Source organism: Chiloscyllium punctatum, chromosome 4, assembly GCF_047496795.1.
Source record: "Chiloscyllium punctatum isolate Juve2018m chromosome 4, sChiPun1.3, whole genome shotgun sequence".
Taxonomy (NCBI): domain Eukaryota; kingdom Metazoa; phylum Chordata; class Chondrichthyes; order Orectolobiformes; family Hemiscylliidae; genus Chiloscyllium; species Chiloscyllium punctatum.
The window spans coordinates 82,298,776-82,313,935 of record NC_092742.1 but is presented as its reverse complement, the minus strand read 5'-3'; positions in this window follow the sequence as shown (position 1 = coordinate 82,313,935).

The window sequence follows — 15,160 nt, the reverse complement described above, 5'->3', positions numbered from 1 at the left end:
ATTTAGCATGACCAATCCACCTAACCTGCACAGGTAGGAGGAAACTGGAGTAAACCCATGAAGGCACAGGGAGAATGTGTGAACTCCACATTGACAATCAGCTGAGGGTTGAATCAAAACCAGGTCCCTGGCAATGTGAGGCAGCAGTGCTAAACACTGAGCCACCGCGCCAGTACGTTAAAGATGTATTGTTGCAGGGAGAAGACTCAGGAGAAAAGTATATATACAGTAGTGAAAGAAATAAGGAGTGAAACAAAATGATCAGAATGATTGGAGAATTAATCAGAAATTGAAAATCAAATTGTAACATACAGGGAAACTTACAAGGTTATGTAGCATAGTATTTTATCTTTCAGAAAACTATCAAAGTGTCTTAGAAAGGCTATTACAAAATCACAAATTAATTTATAGACGTAGGCATAGAAGAAAGGAACAGGATGAGGCACTTTGGCCCTTCGGGCCTGCTCTGCCATTTATCATGATCATGGCTGATCGTCCAACTCAATGGCCGATCAACGAACTCAGCAGGCCGGGAGAAACATCCCTAACTGTTCACAATGCTAATGTTAGGGATGTATTATCTATAAAATAACATCTTCATAGACTCAATCCAAAATAAATAGCTCAGTTGAGGGAAGAGATTAAGATGACTTTATTAAATTAAGTTGTAGTAGTTGGAACTCACCTATTGTGATGGAGCTGAAGGTGGATAGATCACAGATTCTATATTATCACAAAGTCAACATGATAACAAAAGTGGCTACTCCAAGACTGGCAGACTGCATTGAAAGAATTACACATATATGATTTGTCACCATAATTATCTTGCTTATATGATATTGGCAACTTCATTGATAGGTAGAGCCAAAGCATTATCACCTTTTCTGGATGGACTTTAGCCAATGGGAAGTTATATCATTTGGAATGGAAAATGCACCAGCAAAAGGCCAATCATGCTGTACCATTCAATAAGATCATGGCTAATTAATCAATAAAGTCATTGAAGAACTATGTAAATACATGGTTTACACTGATAAATTGGTTATTTCTCATCAAACCTGGGAAGAACATTTACACCATTTGACTGAACTGTTTAATTGGCTACAAAGAGCCAATTTGGTCATAAATCAGGCTCAGAGTGAACTTGCTGAAGTTCTGAGGGAATGCAGCACACTAAGCGATTACATATTTCACATAGAACATAAAACCAAAGTCCTAATTATCTTCTCAGTGGTTGCAAAAGATCTCATGGCCGTGTTTAAAAGTAGAGCAGGAGAGTTCTATTCAGTATGCTAGACAATAGCTATCTCTTATTCAACATCACTGAAAGTAAATGCTCTTGTCATAATCAGAGGAACATTGGACATAGGAGGAGTAGGCCATTCTGCCCCATGATCATGCAGTACCCATTCAACAAGATCATAGCTGTCTGGTTGTGGCCTCAGCTCCACTTTTCTGATTGTCTCCAACAATTTCTTCTTCCAATTCCAGAATCTCTTGATTCTATTGTCGATCAAAAATCTACTTAACGCATTCTTTAATAAATTCAATGAGAGAGTCTCCACTGTTTCCTGGGGAAGAGAATTCCAAAAAGAAAGGTCTCCTCTCTGTCTTAAGATGTAAACTATGTTTCATCACTTTGCTGCTTGTGTGAACTTACTGTGTGAAACTAGTTTGCTGTGTTTCATATAATACAAAAGAAATCACACTTCAAAAATACATAAGTGGCCATAAAATACGTTGGAGCATCATAATATCATACAAGGCACTATATAAATATACACTTCTTCTCTTGGTGGTGATCAAAATGAGTTAATCTTGCAAATCTGTCAAAACATTGAACAGAATCTTCTGATCTGTGTGACAATCTCTGTTTCTGATACAGATCAGTAAATAGTTGCCCACTTACCTTTGGAAGAGTTTTCCAGCTGAACGTTCAGACTAGAGACTTCTAGCCAAAGTGTTGTCGTGTGTTGAAGCAAACTGCACTGACAGCAGTTGAAAGGCACTGAAACCATGCCCCCCCCTTTGCAGCAGTTATTATTTTATGGTTGAAACGACTATCATAGCTACTGAGAGAAAGATTAGTGTGCAAGACATGGTAGGCTTTAGATGGGTGAGGATGCTGGGTGTCATGTGGATGGTGGGTAGAATGCCAGATCAGTGAGATGCAGGGAGCCAGGTGGGCGAGGGTTACAGGTTGGAGAGGGGTAGGGTAGTAGATGGGTGAAGGGATACAGTCGACTGATTTAAAACATTCTATTTGACCCAGGAAGATCTGGCCCCATAAATCTTCTTCTGTCTCCAAAGATGCTGCCAGGCCTGCTGATATTTTCACCATTTTCTATGTTTATTTCAGACTTCCATCATTTGCAGTATTTTACTTTGCCTTTCCTTCAGCATATCAATGCATACTAAATGAATGAGCTGATTTAGAACCTGGGTTTCAGACTGACAGTGATTATTTGTCTGGTCACAAGAGTGACAAAGCCACTTGTGGACGTATGTTTTAGGAATCTGAAATACAGTGACAGGCTTTGTTTGTCGAATCTGGTCATAGATACCGAAGTTTTGAACAGAGAAGTGTCAAGGGAGACTTTGATCATCTTATAGGATTTGTCTTCATAATAGTGAAGCCATGCAGTACATTCAGAGTAAAATCTCAAAACTAAAATTTGCTTCTTTGGGCTTAATTTCCTTAGTCAGAAGGAATATCACTTTTTCTTTGACAGCTATTTTAAACCTGCTACCAAAGCCTTTTCTTTCCCAACAATCTTCTGCCTCCATCTCATAATTAAACATAACACTAATATACCCTTTTACATTCAATCCAATCTTTCTGAAAGGCGTTCCTTTGCTTAACCGAGTACTGAAAAGGAAACCAGTCTGAGCTTTTGCACCATGTCTCACAATGGTATAAAAAATGCTTTTGGAGATACTGAGCGTGTAAGTTAATGATTCATGGCTTTGCTTTTGACGGCCTTGACTCAGAAGGGGTCACATGTGGAGCTTTAATTCTGCGAAGATAAAAGGAACTGGTGGAAAAATAAATGACAGTGGAAGAAACTTTTGGACTTTCTTTACAACTCCAACCTACAATTAAACCTTCAGAAAACTCACAGCTGTGTGTCTGAGTCATTAGACTAGTCTGGGTCAGTAAATCAAAGTGCTGCCTGACTGACTACGTCTATATATTAATTCCATTCCAGCCCTTCACTATTAGCTAAATAAGAAATATATTCACACTATGCTGCATTGAGGTTAATTCCCTGCAAAAGGAAAGCATTCCGAATACCCAGCTATTATTTTCATTTGGTGCTTGTCCATCATCTATTGATGAATGTAGTGATGCAAGTTGTTCAGGTCATTAAAAAAAAGTCAAAGCCCTGAAGTTCATTTCTGTAAGAATAGAACTGACAAAAAATAGAGAAATTGTGTTAAATTTGAATCAATACTTGGTCAGGTCACACTTGGTCGTCTGTGACAGTCATGCTTTCCATTGATGGGAATGTTTACAGGGTCATTGTGGAGGGTGCAAGAAATTTTTACGACAACGATACCAGGATTGAGAGGTTATGATTATTTGGAAAGGTTTCTTTAGAAGAGAGAACACTGAGGGGTGACCTAATAAACGTCTTCAAGATTATAAAAGAGGTCGATCATGTAGATGCAGAGATATTTCTCCTTGTGGGCAAGAGCAGCAATAAACTATTAGTGACTAATAAACCTAATGGGAATCCAGGAGCAATTTCTGCACAGAATTGTTAGAACGTGCAATTTGTTGCCATAGTGAGGAAAGTAGCATAAATGCATTCTAACTAAAGTTAGTTAAACTTGTGCAAGTGAAAGGGATAGACGTATACATGAAGGAAGTTAAATGAAATTAAAAATCACACAACACCAGGTTATAGTCCAACAGGTTTAATTGGAAGCACTTGATGAAGGAGCAGCGCTCTGAAAGCTAGTACTTCCAATTAAATCTGTTGGGACTATAACCTGGTGATGTTATACCTTAGTACAACACTGGCAACACTATCATGACTACCATTGAAGTTAAACAACGAAGGGTAGAAGGAGATTTGTACGCAGTATCATCAACAGAATGGTCCTATTGAACCCTATGCCCTGTTACTGTGGTGTAAATATGTAACAATTTAAAAGGAAATTGCACAAGCACCAGAAAATGTACCAGTTAAGAATTTCAAGTCTGTTCAAAAGTGAGAGTTATCTGGCAGAACTTCTTGCAAAACAAATTTTTAGACCCCAGACTTCTCAACACTATTTCAAGCATGTTTGTCCCTGAAATTGAGCTACCTTCATAGAGGCAACTTAGTGACACTGAAGAGTCCATGATACATATGTCCAAATGTGTTAATGTTCCCATCCTATACCACAGCTAAAATCACTCATTAGTTCCATCTGCTCCGTAGTAGGTGGATATGTTATTTGAGAGCTCGGGGCTTTGAGGTTCTAAGTTCCTGGCTAAAACAGAAAAAAAGTGGAAGAAAAAACTCAACAGCCAGAGGCTTTTAATGACCCACTGAATTGACATGTACAGTTAAATATTTTAGGCTGATTCACTGCAAGGCTCTGACATTTAACAGTAAAAACAAAATGCACTGTTGGTTGCATTAAAAGTATCTATAGCTGATTTTCTCCTACAAAAGGTGATCAGGCAATTCCTTTCCCTCCATTTCATATTCTTGCTCTCCCAAGTTTGGTGCAGCACCCATTATTTGTCGGCAAGGTGATATAGCTGGCTGCTGATTTCGAAAGCCTCTCAATTGGAGACAGACAACTGCTACCAGAAAGGAGTTTGTACCATCATGAGACTCAATAGCATTGGAGCAGAGGGCAGCATCAAATTGGGTTGTTTTATGAAGGGGCTTACTTTCCTCTCATTTTCCTCTCCAGGATCTGAAAAGACATAAGGCACACTCTTATCCGGCTCTGAGTGACTTGGGCTGTCATGAGATGAGTTCTATGAACCCCATTTTGACGTAGAGATCACCTTGGCACAGCTTACATGCTTTTATACAGTGGCGTGGCAAAATTCTCACAAGGCAGTGGTGACTTCCCAATTGCCACTCATTATTGCTTGTTAAGTGCCTTGTTGGCAGTCCAACTCACTGTGGGTCGTGATCTACTATACTCACCATGCAAACTAGACATTGGGAAAATGCAACATTGGAAACCGGAGCAGGAACCACATTCGACCTGCGTGCTTGCTCCAAAAGACCTCCACATTGGACATGCTTCGTGGGCACAAGCCACATGCACAGATATTGGCATCCAGCATGTACCAGCCCCTCAGAACCCTCATGGCACATCACTGATTCATTTACAGGATGCTTCTGCACTTCAATGATCTGTCTCGGGCTGCACTGACAAATTATCATTGAAATGTTGCAGCAAGGACGTTTTTGGCATTCAGGGACAGCACCCAGCTCAGGGACTGAACCAGGTTACACCTCCAGGTTCTTTGTTTGTTGTCATAGTGCCCGCGCTCTGAGCCTACATGGATGTTCACACATTCCTGCCTTGTATTGTCTCACTTTTCCTTTTCTCGTATTGCCGCCACAATCAGAGATGTTAGGCTCATATTACTACTGAGCACAGCAGGTCAGGCAGCATCCGAGGAGCAAGAGAGTCGACGTTTCAGGCTGCCCAAAACCTCGACTCTCCTGCTCTTTGGATGCTTCTGCACCCACTGTGCTTTTCCAGTACCACACTTGTCGACTTTGACGCTCCAGCATCTGCAGTCCTCACTTTCTCCTGATATTACTGCTGCTTTACCGTGCCACTTAATGCAGACACAAAGTTAGGAAGTTGGCACAGTTGTCAACAGGCCTCACTCCAATCCAGGGAAACAGCCTTCACTTAGGGGATCCCAGCACACGAAACCAAGGGCGGCCTCCAGTGGCAGTTCAGGCCCTGCTCAGGGCAGTCATAGTCAGGATTTTCTGCTGATAAGGGGTGAGAAGCCAAATCTAAAGCAGTACACAACCCATCAGTTCCTTCTGCCTGATGGTGGGCTGCTTACCTCTTGGAATGAGAACGAGAGACAGAGATAGAGAGAGAGCGAGAGAGAGGCAGTACTCATGGAGGATGAAAGTGGGTGGAACAGCTGTTACCTGGGGCAGATGGGGAGGCTTCCCAAATGCATAGAGGATGTGTATAGGATCAGTGGGGTTGGGGTTGTGTCAGGGCAAATCAGAAGACATTGCAGGCATTAGTGAGAGTGATAGAGCATGCAACTTGGTGGGAGATGGATACAGTAACAGCGACAGAGTGAGTGTGAGGTATCGGGAAGAAACGGTGGCCTTTACACTGACAGAGTGGTGAAAATCATCGACCTTCGTCATCTAATAAAAGGTGTTCTCTGGATGGCTGAGACTGCTCTAACCTTGAGTGGTGGTGGTAGTGGGTGTGGGAAACCTTGGACCAGGCTGGCATGGTCTGGTATTATGGCATCCTTGTGGTGCCGGGGGAAGATGAAGTCCGCCTCTGCACTAGCCCGTTCAACAGGAGCTCCAGAGCTCTCCCCATACAGTGATTTCCCCTTGTCTCCCAAGCCCAAGGCAATTGTCAGGAACCGTATGGGTCAGCCCTGGACTGATAGAGCTTGTCCGAGTGCACAGGCTTGGCACCAGAGATGCCAGCCGATTTTGGGATCTCTGGTAAGTGGGAGTTTGACCATGAAAATCAGATGTGGTTCTCGCTGGCGAGGTATTGAGCATCCATTAATAAGGTTAGTCTGGCAAAATACAGCCACAGAACTTTTTCGGTCTCACAGTGAGAATCTTCCACTAAACTCCGCCAATTTATTTGATTCCATTTATTTATTGTTTACAAGCAGTACAGGCAGATCATAGTGAGCAAGGACATACAGGTCATAGGGTGAAAGAAACTTAGAAACAGGCACACAGGTTACATCGCACAGAACATGCACTAGACAAGATCATTAGTATTATTTGAGACTAAAAAGAGTCCATTCATCAGTCTAATAACAACTGGGAAGAAACTGCTCCTGAACCTGCTGGTGCATGTGTTCAAGCTTCTTTATCTCCTTCCTGACAGAAGAGGTTATAGGAGAGCATTACCCGGGGTATGACTTGTCTTCGATGATGTTGGCAGCCTTTCCATGGCAACAAACTGTGTAAATGGAGTCCAAGGATGGCTTCCCTGATGTGTGCACAACCTTCTTCTGTAGTTTCTTACTGTCCTGGGCAGAGCTGTTGCCATAACAGGCCATTATTCAACCGCTTTCAATGGTGCATCTGTAGAAGTTGGTGAGGGTCCTTACAGACATGCCAAATTTCCCGAGCCGCCTGCGGAAGAAGAGGCATTTTTGTCCTTCTTGACAGTTGCAGCTATGTGGGAAGTCCAGGACAGGTTGATGGTTATTGTCACTCTTGGAACTTGACACGCTCCACCCACTCGCCCTTAGTTCTGTTGATGTAAATGGGGGCGTGTTCTCCTTTCTTTCTGAAGTCAATGATCAATTCTTTAGTTTTGCTGACATTAAGAGAGGTTGTTCTCATTGCACCAGGTCACCAAGCCCGCTATCTCCCTTTTGTATTCTGACTCGTTGTCAGATATCCAACTCACACTGAACCAAAATAACAAGATTCAGCTCATTATATCCTGCAAAGAAACACCATTTCAGATAAATGTTTTTTCCAGGCAGCTGTGTCTAAGCTGCTGTGGGCTTTGATTGACATACAGATAAGTATTTGGATAAGGAGAGAAAATCCCTGTTTATGAAAATGCTAAAGATAGTATCAGTAATGAAATGTAAATTGTCTGACATTCTCGTTCCGAAGCTCTTGAACATTTGCATGTACTGTTGTCCTGAAGACAATTGCTGCCGGCATTAACCACTTTGACCCTTCTTACTATCTCTCCACCAACAGGCTTGGGAACGTTAGGATCATAACCACAACAGGAACGTCGCCATTTTCAGATCCATTGCTCAACACTTCTGTTGTCAAAGCAGCATCTAATGTTTAATGCTAAGAAACAAGGAATTAGCAGCACTTTGAAAGCAGAGTTAACACGACAAAACTATCAGTATAGATTGCTTCCATGTTGGCAACAATGTACTGTAACAAAGAAAAAGAAAGGTCAAGGGAAACCAGTATTGCTAAATGCACTCTTTGTGAAAGGCTCAGCAGCCAGCCTGGAATGTAACTGTCCCTTGAAGCTGATGCCTGACTTGAAGGCAGGGACAGATTCCCAGTTCATGTTTCTAACTTTAATTACCCACATTCAGCACTCACATACAGGCTGTGCACAATATTGAAACAAGCAGCAATGAGAAATAGGGACAGTTTCTGATGCGTTTCTTTGATTAGGTGCATGGCGAAGGGGAGTCAGGAACAATTGGATCTGTATACTTCGTTTCTGTGCAAGTCAAAAGAACATAATAAACAGACCAGGAGGAGGAGGAGGCCAGGTGTGTAAGTGATCCCCCATTAGTGCAGGCTTAGTTACAGGAGAGATGTAGCTGTGTTGACATTTCTAGTGATGGATTCTAAGTGCAGGTGTAAGTGCATGACAGAACTTAGACAGAGGGTGACAAGAAGATGATGATTGTATCTGGACTCTGGTTGACAATATCATATGATTTCCCAGTCATATTAGTTAATTACCATTGAATGCAACAGAGATTTAGACCACAATGGGAGAAGTGTTCTCCTCATCCTTAGGTTAATGTCAAATTGTGTATTGGGTCAGAAAGACTGCAAGGTTTGGATTAAACTCAAGAGGGTTTTGCAAACTTCCTGTGTTTTCCTTCTTATAGGAGAAAGTGAGGACTGCAGATGCTGGAGATCAGAGCTGAAAATGTGTTGCTCGAAAAGTGCAGCAGGTCAGGCAGCATCCAAGGAGCAGGAGAATCGATGTTTCAGGCATCAGCCCTTCTTCCTGAGTGCAACACACTTTCAGCTTTTCCTTCTTATAGTCAGATTTCATAGTTCTGGAATTTCCAGCTTGCCCATGTCTCTCAGGTGTGAGGGTGTGGGGTACAGCTGCCTGTTGTCTGTGCTGTACTCCCCACACCCCAGGTTGAGGCCAAAAGAGAAAGATCCATCCACTGATGGTGAAAATTCTCAAATAAAGAAAAGCACATATTTTACAGTATTTAATGGTTTCTCTGCAGGAACATCTCAGTTGCATTAGAACAACACGATGCATGGAGAAATTCTTGCTCCCTGATATTCGGGAAAGTAGCATGGAACCCATATACTTGATATAAGTTATTGAACTCAGGACTTGAGGTGCAGCCTGGGCTCGGCACACTGACGAATGACAGTCATGACATATCCCATGTTGAACAATGGTATGGGCTCCAGTAATTATGTTTCCTCTGTCTTTATGGAAAAGGTGGACAGAAGACCATCACGTTTGTAAAACATGTGCCCTCAAACTGAAGAGTTATCCATTTGGATCAAGCTAATAATTCACATTCAGAATATGTTCAAACACGAAACATGGAAACAGAAAATAGGAGCAGGAGTAGGTCATTTGGCCCTTCGAGCCTGCATTACCACTGTCCATCAGGATTTTCTATATTTTATAAAACACATTAATAATTTCAGAAAATGTAGATTAGCTCTTTGGTGGAAATGTTTAATGTGCACCACACCTATTGGACTTTATATCCACAGTGTTAAATTTTCTTGAGTCCATGGGTTGGTTGCCTTTCGGCACCCAGCAATTTTGTGTTCTTTTCAGTTTCAGCCTTTAGATGGCAGTGTGAAACCATATGAAAATGATTCCCAACTGCCAGGTGATCGTGGCATTTTGACTGTAAAAAAATGAAAAAGACCAACTGTTTTGCAACTTACCAACATTGCATGGCCATTGTGGAGCATTGTAGATGGATTGATTTGGTGATCAAGGTCTATTTTGCCAAAGACATATTGTACTGTATGTATCTTTGGACAGACTTATTAGAAGGGTAAGATTTGTCTGCCGTGTCCAAGCTAACAACCTGAGGCCTTGTGTGTGGCATCCCTCTTGGCTAAATATGTACCCAGTACCTTGTACAAGAATATATTTACTGCCCTGCCAAATTAATCGAAAGAGCCAAATGTCTATACTTTTAGATAGACTGGGAAAAGAGCTGCTCATTGTCTGCAATAATATTTTCGATGAACTTTTCACTAAGTTTCAGAAACTAAAACATTATGCAGACATTAAAAAGCATATGAAGTTAATTTATATGAGGTAATAAACGTGATGTACAATTGTATTAATGCAGCATAGCCTATACCAAAAGAATGAAAAATAGTTAATTCCAATGGTCATTTTCTCAGCTCTTGTTTTAAAGGAAGTTAATGTATAAAAAGATACCCTATTTTGTAGTTGAAAGCAGCATTGCAAATAGCACTGAGTTGGATTTTACTATACCTATCTGATACACAGTTAAAAATCACACAACACCAGGTTATAGTCCAACAGGTTTAATTGGAAGCACTCGCTTTGGAGCGCCACTCCTTCATCAACCACAATGAAGGAGTGGCGCTCCGAAAGCTAGTGTGCTTCCAATTAAACCTGTTGGACTATAACCTGGTGTTGTGTGATTTTTAACTTTGTACACCGGCATCTCCAAATTACATCTGATACACAGCAGGAATTCTGTCCACCCACATAGAACAGACACTTATTCCATTTCTTGTCATTCTCCAGCTGAATTTTATAATGTAGGGTGAATCAGGAACAGTTTCCACATTCCCTTCCAGTTTCCCACTAATGTGGGAGAAAGAAACACTGTGTGGGTTGTGGTGTAAAATGCTGCAGGTGTTTAAAGGAACAGACAGCAAAAATAAGATCAGTGCAGTAGAGACGAGAAGCCATCACTCATCCTGCTTCATGCCAGTGCAGATTTGGAAAGGATTGTTTTGCTTGACTTGTCTGTTCTGATTTTCATGAAGGTGCTTCACCAGAGCCAGGCTCCTGGTTAGGCATCTAAGTTTTTCAAAGATTTTCCAAAACCCAAGCCTCTGAAGACTGGCAAAAAGGAGAAGCTGCTGGTGTTGGTGGGGCTGTGTCTGATGAAACGGCTCCTAAAGTTTTCGGACGACTACGCGGGTATGCTATTTGCAAAGAAAAGCACAGGTTGTTCTGCTATAATGCGACAGTTATGTTCCCCTGCAACTATAGAAAATCGCATGATGGGAAACATTATAGAAATCGCACTGTAGAGGACTGTGCTATTGAAAACCCACTGTACCCGTCCAGCAGAAAGTTCATGTTATGCAAACAATGTCATTGATTCATCAACTGCGTTATAACCAATTTGTGCTGATGAAATGTGTGCGATAGAAGAGCTACCTGTAAGGAGGAACTAAGCACCAAGAAAATCCCGTACGTGTTATGGAAAGAGGTGACACTTGCTGTCATTACTATCTTCACCACTTCACATACAACCAATTTTTCTCTTCGTGGTCAAAGATTTTAGGGAAGTTGTACTCACTGGTTTCAGGTCTGCTGCTGGCTAATCAAGCCTCACCATGACTAACAAAATCTCCCACAGCCAGCGCAAGTGAACGTGCAGTCACTGCTGGGGGTAACTGGACCGATTATTCTCTTTTTCTCTATGATGCTGTAAATTTTCTCCTTCTTGATGGGGTGTCACCCATCTGTGGCCTGTGTTTCCCACTAATGATGGTAGATGTGACACACAGAGAGGGATGTCTTCAGAACATCCTGAAAACACTTAGGTGGACTCCCTCTGATCTGTTTGCAAGTGGACAGCTCTCCAAACAGCACAACCTACCTAACACAGCTGGCCTTGCAGGAAGATGGACTTAATATTGGCCATGTTGACTGTTGTCAGTGTTTCAATGTTTGTGACATGGTTTTGCCACTATCTTGAAGATCCTGTGAAGGCCGTATTGGAGGAATCTTTCTATACGTCAGTGGTACAGGACTCTCAATTCAGCCCCAAATGGAGTGATAGTTTAGACTGCGCATCTGTGCACTTAGAGCATTTGATCTGTAATGTAAGGCTGTCGTTTCTCTGCACTTAGGTAAAAACAATGACTGCAGATGCTGGAAACCAGATTCTGAATTAGTGGTGCTGGAAGAGCACCACTAATAAAACTTTTTTTTATTCCTGATGAAGGGCTTTTGCCCGAAACGTCGATTTCGCTGCTCCTTGGATGCTGCCTGAACTGCTATGCTCTTCCAGCACCACTAATCCAGTTTCTCTGCACTCATTTATCAAACTGGCCAAATGTAGTTTGCTTTCAAAAGCTTGTAATCTACTCCTTTTGTCTATCATGTGATCAAACGAGATGACGCTACTCAAAAATTTAAATTGCTTCACATATTCAGCTCAGTTCCCTCAATTGCAATGCTTGGTCTAGATGTTTCTTGGGGTGCACATGATGCAGAACTTCAGTTTTCTGATCTTTATTGTGAAGAGTTGAGCTGTTTTGGACAAACATATCATTATATGTTGCAGGTCTGACTGACCAGGACCGTGAAGTCATCAGTGAGTTGTTGTTCATGGAAGAGATTTCAGTGTGTCTTTGTGAATGCCTGAAGATGCCTGATATTGAAAAGACCTCTGGAACGCATGTAAACTCCCTCCGTAAAATCTATTGTTGCCTGTGTCATGACCCCAAAGTACAGGGGACATTTCTAACATGTTTCTAAACTGTTTTTTTTAAAAGAAGAGCTGATACAACCAGGAATGGCTATGGGTGCAAATTAAGTGACTGTCTGGAGACAGAGTCCAATGGAATGTCACACCTACGGATGCAAAGGGAACTTCAGACAGCAGACCTTCAAAGAGTGGGAGAGGTAAGTGAAAACAGACTGGGCTGTTATCTCTTGTGATGACAAAGTTAATGAGTGGCTAACATCTAGTTGCTCAACGGCAACACCCTGCAGATTATCTCTCTAACTGTAGATGCATTTTGTATTTTTTTCTTTTTAAAGAGTACACAGGTCATCGGTTAAGACGACTGTCTCAATTCTACTGGTTTGGTGTTACAGTGACACTGAATGTTAGAGCCTGGGTTCGAGTGTTGACATGCTGTGAAGGTCACAGTCAAAGAGCTATCCCTACTGACCCTTACATTGCAGGTAAAGATGTTTTCTTCCCTGAGAGCTAGAAATGAGCTAGTTTGCAGACAGACAAAAAGATGCCAAAGTAACAAAAGAACTCTCTCACCCTGAAAACTGGAATATAATTACAGTCAACAACAAACAGAACTACAAAATCTCCTAAACTAAGAATCATGAAACAGATTGGTCAACTACCAGTATCAATGCTACCGATGACTTCCATTGCAGCGTTCAAACTATCTGCTCTGTATGAACAATTCAGAGACCTATCATATAACCTTATTTTTGTTAACCTTTTGCACTCACCTCTTATTTCTAATGTGTTGTATGTACCCTCATGTCATAATTAATAAACTCATTCATTAATTCAAGAAAGCCTGGCTAAATTGGTTCCTTTTTAAAAGATAAGTTCATTTGGTCTTTTCCCAGCTGCAACCTCTGATGCTATTATGCACTGTTTATTGGAATGCAGGTTTGGGACTACAGTGACAGGAACCCAATGGTGTGAGACTGTAGTGATCAGCCATAAACAATCAAATAATTACCTTGGAAATGACTGTCTGGTTCCAAAAATACTAACAATGTTGCCAAACACACAGAATGCCTGTGTGTTACCCTGTGACAGGGAAGTATGTGAATATACAACGCAACAGTATAGAACACAGGCGATAACAATTTGTTTCTGAATTCAACAGTACTGAAGCTCAGCTTTCAAAACTCTTTAGCTTCCATGTGAGTTTCAGAAAAGAGGTTGTATAATGTATTAGTGATTACGGTTTCACTCAGGGAGTGGAATGTACATTTACTTGCCTGTGGATAATGATGGTAGTGACTTCAGGGTTCTTTCCATCTCATGGTTAACCAAGAATCTCTCCTAGCAGGGAATCACACTGATTCACAGGAGATTAAAGAAAGGCATCCTGGGAGCAGCACCAGGCATACTTAAGAATAAGGTGTTAATCTGATGAAACTACAACATAGGACAACTTGCATGCTGAACAAATGAAGCCACGTTAGACAATACCAGATGATCTTACAACAAATGGTTCAGAAGCAGGCTCTATAGTCCTGCCACATCCATTTTTGAATGGTGGTGGACAATTAAATGATGGAGGATGGAGGCGGCAGCTCCAGAAACATTCCTATCCTCAAATGGTGGTGAGACCAAAACACCACCTAGAAAGAAATAAACAATAAGACTTGCAAATGTCACATATTCATTCAATTTGTCTTGTATGGTATGCTTCAAAATGGAGCTCTAGTATGACCAGAACATTCACTTTCAACTGTTGCTGATCTCTTCGCGTTCTAGGCAGAGCAAAAGACAAGGCTGAAGCATGTACAACAATCTTCAGCCAGATGTGTCAAAGTGATGATCCATCTCTACCTCCTCCTGAGGTTCCCAGAATCACAGATTCCACTCTCCAAACAATTCAATGCATCCCTCATGATATCAAGAGATGGCTGAAGTCTTTGGACACTGCAAGGACTATGGACTCTGACAATATTCTGGTATTAGTACTGAAGGCTCCAGAACTAGCTTTGTCCCCAGTCAAGCTGTTCCAGTACAGCTACAATTCTGGTTATGGAAAATTGCCCAGGTACGTCCTGGACACACAAAAAAGGACAAATCTAACCCAGCCAATGATCAGTCTAGCAAAATTGAGGTGGAAGAGGGGTAAAGGGAACAGACGGTGTAGAGGCCTGGTTCAAAAGTGAAGAAAGAGAAAAGGAAATGTCAAAAGACTGTAAACTAAAGGCATGAAAGGAAAAGGATGGGTCCTGTCCACTTACAGCAAAACAAACAAGGCAGAAAGAAGACAAGGCTATAGAATAGAATTAGGAGAATTGGAGAACAGACATCATGTGGTCAGTTTCTGAAGTTATGGAACTTACTATTGAGACCTAGAAGCTGTTCCTGTAGCTTCATTAGAACAGAAATGTTAGCATGCAAGTTGGTCGTTTTGAGGATGGTCAAAGTTGTTTGATGTGGTCTAAGCATCACTGGAATCTATAGCCCAAATGCCTGGCATCAAGCTGGTACTAAAATACGTACATCACATTGCTCATTGGCATG